The sequence below is a fragment of the Otolemur garnettii genome, unplaced genomic scaffold, assembly GCF_000181295.1.
Source record: "Otolemur garnettii isolate 467f Iridium unplaced genomic scaffold, OtoGar3 scaffold00015, whole genome shotgun sequence".
Lineage (NCBI taxonomy): Eukaryota > Metazoa > Chordata > Mammalia > Primates > Galagidae > Otolemur > Otolemur garnettii.
This window is the reverse complement of record NW_003852410.1, coordinates 26331828-26338233: the sequence shown is the minus strand read 5'-3', so window position 1 is coordinate 26338233 and position 6406 is coordinate 26331828. Positions and strand designations below refer to the sequence as shown.

General features: G+C 41.5%; 1 long non-coding RNA gene across 2 annotated transcripts in view; it reads right to left on the bottom strand.

Moving 5' to 3' along the window:
* Positions 1-204: 204 nt before the first annotated feature.
* The window catches only part of LOC111723737, a 13312-nt gene continuing 7110 nt past the window's right edge, over positions 205-6406 (bottom strand). For both annotated transcript variants that reach the window (XR_002772220.1, XR_002772221.1), the window contains 2 exons: positions 4846-4940; positions 205-556 (listed from right to left, as the gene is read on the bottom strand). This is a non-coding gene — a long non-coding RNA (uncharacterized LOC111723737). The remainder of the gene's footprint in view (positions 557-4845; positions 4941-6406) is intronic.

Genomic DNA, 6406 nt, shown 5'->3' with positions numbered 1-6406 from the left:
TCTACTAAAAATAGAAAAATTAGGTGGGCATTGTGGCAGGTAGCTGTAGTCCCAGCTACTTGGGGGAAGACTGGGGCAAGCAGATCACATGAACCCAGGAGTTTGAGGTTACTGTGAGCTATGTGATGCCATGGCACTCTAGCCTGAGCAACAGAGTGAGACTCTTATTTCAAACAAAACAAAACAAAAAAATACCTTCACAGCAGCATCTATACTAGTATTTGACCAAATGACTAGGTAGCTTGGCCTAGCTAAGTTAACACATAAAGTTAACAACCATGGGTAGGGAAGGGCATTCTTGAAGATGTCATAAAATCTTAAATAGGCATGAACAAAACATGGAAGAAAGCTAGAGAACAAGTTCATCTGCTTAATCCTAATATGTCAAGGCAAGAGAAGGGAAGGGAGGAGAGTTTGATTTTATTCGTATTAATCAATATCTTTTGTCTTTTAATAGCCAGCTGGTTTGCATATCTACTTACATGCTCAAAGCATCAGGGTCCATGTTAATTGCTCCAGTGTTCCATAGCGTTGCTCTGGGAACCTTGTCAAATGTCTGGGAGGTAGTAGAAAGATATCATAATGGACGTAACAGCTTACTACTGATTTACTACTAGACACTTCCCATCCATTTCCTTATTTCACCCTCATAACAACCCTTTGAAGTAGATTCCAATATGTCACCATCATTTTACAGCTGATGAAACTGAGGACCAGAGAGGCAGAGGGACCAGCCTGAGATCACCCAGCAACACAGAGGCACAAAAGCAACTCACAGGTTCAGAGAATCCCAAAGCTTAAGTTCTTCTACACCATACTGGATGGCAACTCTGTTTTCTTTTATTAATTCTCAAACACACAGTAACTGTGTGCTACAAATAAATTGTAGTGCTGTTTAGGTACAAATAAATAGGAAATGACAAGCTGAGGATGGTAGCTGTTCTGTTCCCTATCTCTGCCTTCTGCTTTCTCACTTACGAAACCCAGCCAAGCCCTCTACTGCATGCCAATAGTCTGAAGTCACTTCTTGATACATTTCCTTGAATGGTTACTGAAAAATAAAATGAAATTATCATTCAGACATAGAAAGGTATAAACAGCTGAAACAGGCAAGGAAGCTAAATTAACACATACAATGTGGAATACTGTATAGGGAAGGGCATAAAAAAAATTCCATCATCTAAAGTCTACCTTACAAACAAACGCAAATAGCTCTATTCTTTAAGTATTCATGGAAGAGTGAACCAAGGATACAATGCAGTCTGTATCCTCAAGAAGAGCTTATTGGAAAAAGCACAACTCTAAGACAAAGACAAAAATAGTATTCAAATTCAATTAAGCATCAGTAATAACTGTTTCAAGGATTTCTGAGAGGTAAGAAAAAAAATGTTGGTTAAGAATTGACCTTAATCTTCTAGCTCCTCCAAATAAAACTCTAAGAAAAGTGGGACTCCTACCAAGAGGCAGTGAAAATCAGTCAGTGCCACCTTTCAAAAGTGGCATACTTCAGCTAGCAACTTCCAGCTCAATAAAGCCCTGATAGCTACTTGTTGTGACTTTCCAAATGGTTCACCTTCACAAGCTTCGCCTCCACAAGTAGCACCCAAGGAAATAAAAGCAACCCTGAGTCTCATCAATGTCAAGTAATAACATGGCGGAGTTGGCAGCAGCTGCTAGCTCTCGCCTCCAGCACCTGTGGGATTTCAGCACAGCACAGATATCCTGCATCTATGCTTCTAGCTGGGTCATGAGGCAGGGTCTGGGTGGTTTGCTCCTGTATCCCCAGTGCTCAGTACATTGTCTGCTAGACAATAGGTGCTCAATAATCAAGAAAATGAATCAAGCTACCAATCAGCTGGAAAAATGCAGGGTAATTTGGAGATGGTATTCACTTCTGCAGGTTCTTCCTATATTTTTATGGTCCTCATTTCACACAGAGAGCCAGGATTTGGTCATACTTGTCTCAGGAGAGGTATAAAGTCAGCAGCAATTCCTGTCCAATATGGAAACTCAGAGTCTCTGAAACTATTACTAAGGGCTTTCTGGAGCTGGTATGGAGAGGGAAGGGTAACTTTAAAGGCTGTAGGGGAGAGCAAGATATTTCTAAGGGAAGAAGGGGAAGAAGACAAATGTTGGAAGATCCTCTAAATAGCTGGGACCTAAGATCCATCTTGGCAGCACTCTGGGGGCACCAAGACCTCAGAGGGGACTACTCTGAGACACTCTTACACAGATCAGAAACAAGGCACTCAGGTACCAACCCAGCCCCAATGCCAGCACACCAAACCCAAGGTCACGCAGGTTGACAGAACAGTGACTGCAAGGCACCCCTGTGTGCTCTTTGGGACCCTGTGAGACCCAGGAGATCTTTGCACAGCACCCTAAGTGAAAATGGGAGGGGAGGAAACAGGAGAAAGAGAAGTGTCCCAATCATGATCAAGGTTGAAATTAGACCCTCCCTGGCAGGATGAGAAAACCTAAGGGATGATTTAAGAAAATGAAGAAAAACAATCATTCTTCCACTTATGGGATTGTCGATGGACATCGTACGTATTTACAAATCGCACACAACAAGTCTAAGGTACTCAGCTGGTGATATATTTATCATCTGGTGAAGCCAGGTGAGTTAGTAAAAATCGTCCAGCAAGATGTCGCCATGCAGAGCTGTGCTAGGCTGTGTGGATGCCAGCACCAACGCTGCTGCGGGACAGGCCTGAGAAGCAGGGACTCCCACAGGCAGCCTCAGGGCAGGACACTCCCCACGTGGCCCAGCAGCAGTTTTTTTCAGCCTCACTACTCAAATGACATGTCAATCCCCAGGCTTTATATAAAATCCATGTCAGCGCTGGGATTCATGGTTCTTGTTATCCGATGCTTTGTGGCCATTGCACTGCCTAATGATTAGCATCCAATTAGTGCTATAAACAGCAAAAAAGAAAAAAAACCCAACAATAACAAGAATGAAAATAGCAAAAACAAAAATAATGATATCATTGCAGAGTTCCTACTCTCTGCCAGGGAATGTACTGAACTCTTTACATGGATCATTGAGGTGAAAAAACAAAACCAAAAAAACCCTCTTCTGTTACCACTTTATATAGGTGAGAGGATTGGTGGTTATCTCCATTGCACAGAGGAGGAAACAGACTTAGACATACCCATGTGGATGGTAAAGGCAGAATTGAAACCCAGGCCATGTGACTCCAGAGTCCAAACCTGGTGGTTGTTGTTACCATAGTAAAACTAGTTAACACGACATCTACCCTTCTAACAGATGTTCAAGTGCACAACACAGTTTACTATCTACAGGCTCGGTGTTATACAGCAGATCTCTAGAATTTACTCACCTTTCATAACCAAAACTATCTATTTCAGAAACCACCTGTACGTAGAATCATATAGTATTTGTTCTTCTGAGACTGGGTTATCACACTTAGCCTAGTCATCTCCCAGCTTCACCTGTGTTGTCACCCATGGAGGATTTCCTTCTTTTTAAAGACCAAATAATATTCCATTTCACATATCACCACATTTTAAAAGTCCATTTGTCTGTCGCAGGACACTTAAGTTGCTTCCACATTTCGGCTGTTGTGAATGCGGTTGCAATGAAAACAGGAGTGCTAATACATCGTTCAGACCTGGATTTCAACACTCAGAAGCGGGACTCCTGGATCATACCGTAGTTTCATTTTTATATTTTTGAGGAACTTCCATAGTGAAGAAGCAGGTGCCCTACATACCCATAGTGTTTATATTTTTGAGGAATTTCCATACTGTTTTCCATAGCACCTGCCCCATTTTGCATTCCCACAAACACAAGAGTTCCAGTTTCTCTGCATTCTTGCCAATGCCTGTTATCTTGATTTTTTGATAATAACTGTCCTTAGCAGGTGTAAAGTGGTATCTCAATGTGATTTTGATTTGCGGTTTCCCGATGATTAGTGATGTTAAACGTATATTCATATACCTTTTGGCCATTTGTATGTCCCTTTCTAAAGAAATGTCTATTTCAGTCCTTTGCCCACTTTTTAATCAGGTTATTTGTTTTTTTGCTATTGAGTTGCAGGAAACAGCCCATGCTTTTAACTGTTACAGAATGTCATTGACATTGCCTCAGTGTGCAGTTATTAAACAAGTGAACACGCCAGGCTTAAAGATGATCCTGGATTCATCTTTGTACTCCCTAAATACTATACTCTCCAAGCTACAAAGGCCCAGAACCCCAACCTCACTACAGTCCTCATGTCTCAGTTTGCCCCACGGGAGAGACAGCACCCCTGACCCATCCTAGCATGTGCCCTACATACCCATGGAGGCAGAGCACTGCACCTTAGACATTTCCAGGTGGGGTTGGGATAGGGGAAGCTCCCCTGAGAAGAGATATCACGTGGGGGATGGGGTGTCACACATATAAATACTTATACTTTGAAAAGTATAAGTATTAATATACATTATTCTATAATATAAATCATATTTATCTATGGTTTGGTTGGTTACATAATGTAAATCCAATTTTGTATTTTACCATATGACATACAGTAACATCATCTTGGGATGGCCTTGGGAAGGTTTTGCAAGGCTAGTGATTTTCAAAGATGAGGAGAGTAAGTTTTGATAATAAGAGCTAACTTAGTATATGAACACCTCTATGAGGTGAGCCTTTATCTTAGTTTGGGTTCCCAAACTAAGAATGTGAATGGAAGTATTAAGATGTGCCTGGTGGAGGAGGGGAAGGAAATGAGAAAATGGGATAGGGAAAGCAAGAGGAGGGTGGGAAGGGGAGGAGAAGGGAGGAGTGGGAAGGGAAAGGAATCAAGCAAGGCTGTCCTATAAACAGAGTCGTACCTCGGGAAACTGCTCAATCCCACAGGGAAACTCTGGAAACAGTGCAGGAAGGATTCTCAAAAGTGTGGGCTCCAGACTGGCAGCATCAGCATCACCTGGGAATTTGATAGAAAGGCACATTTAAAGTTGCCCTTCTAGCAAATTCCCAGCCCCGTCCCCACCTGCTGAATGAGAATTCTGAAGTAGGACCCAGCATGTTTTATTTTAACAAGGCCTCACGGGATTCGGACTCAAGAACCTACAGGTGCATCACACCTCGGAGTTATGCTGATCCAGCAAGGGAGCCAGAGTATTTAAATCCCGCACTTGCCTGTCATTGGTTAAGGGCTAGCGAGGAAAAAGCCTCTGGTGTTTGTTACCATGGTAAGAAACCATAAGGATTTGGGGGGCCCACCTGACTGTGTCTGCTAAAGAATTGGTCTTTATTTTCCAAAGAAGTCAGCGAGGCCATTTTGACTTGCCCAAGGCCACACAACTGATCAGAGTCAAGACTCAAATCTAACTTTGTATGATTCTAGAACCAATCTTTTCTCCAAAATACTACACTTCCTCAAGATGGACATAGGTGGAAAAGATTGAGATGCATACACTTCCACTACAGCTCAAGGTCCCTCCCCCCACCCATCCTCTTTTCCTCAGTGAACACTTCAATGAAAGAACCCATTGCTTCCAGTGGTTCCTGTGGCTCAGTGAGTAAGGCTCCGTCCCCATATACCCAGGGTGGCGGGTTGAAACCTAGTCCTAGCCAAACTGCAACAAGAAAATAATTTTAGCCGGGCATTGTGGTGGGCGCCTTTACTTCCAGCGGCTTGGGAAGGTGAGGCAAGAGAATCGCCTAAGCCCAAGAGTTTGAAGTTGCTGTGAGCTGTGACACCACAGCACTCCTACCATGGGTGACAGGGTGAGACTCTGTCTCAAAAAAAAAAAATTGCTTAGGCTAAAATATTGATTACATTAATTTCCATACCAATCAGTCCCTCAGGGATAAAGCTTCTCCTCTCCTTCAGAACACTCCATCATCTCTAATCTAACATATCAGTTAAAGGTATAAGAATTTCTTTCTTAGAATAACACATTCTAAATAGAATATCAAAAATAGAAAAGTTTGCCTTCTAGTCCAATCTGTAGTGGCATCTACTTAGATGCTGCTGAAAGGAAGCAAACAAAATGAAAATTATATAAATTTATTTTGCAAATAATTCAATGTAACTGCTTAGAAAGAATCTTTATCAATGAAAGGATTTCTAAATGCTAGCCTTTTTTTTTCATAAGTGTGATTTTTCATTGCAACTGATTTCACACTGCCATGTATTAATAAAACATTGTGCACCGTTTCTCTATTTGGGTTTCACGGACTCCCAAGAGTTCATAGTCTATCCATTGCAGTTCATGAGTTGTACAAGTATTTTATGTTGTCACTTAACTTATAATCTAAAAAGATTTTGCCAGTTAGAGAAAGTAAACAACTTTTGCTATGATATTCCCTAATTGAAAAGCAATTTAATAGAATTAGACTCTGGATTATCACTGGTGTTTCTTTTTTTTTTTTCTTTTTTTTTTT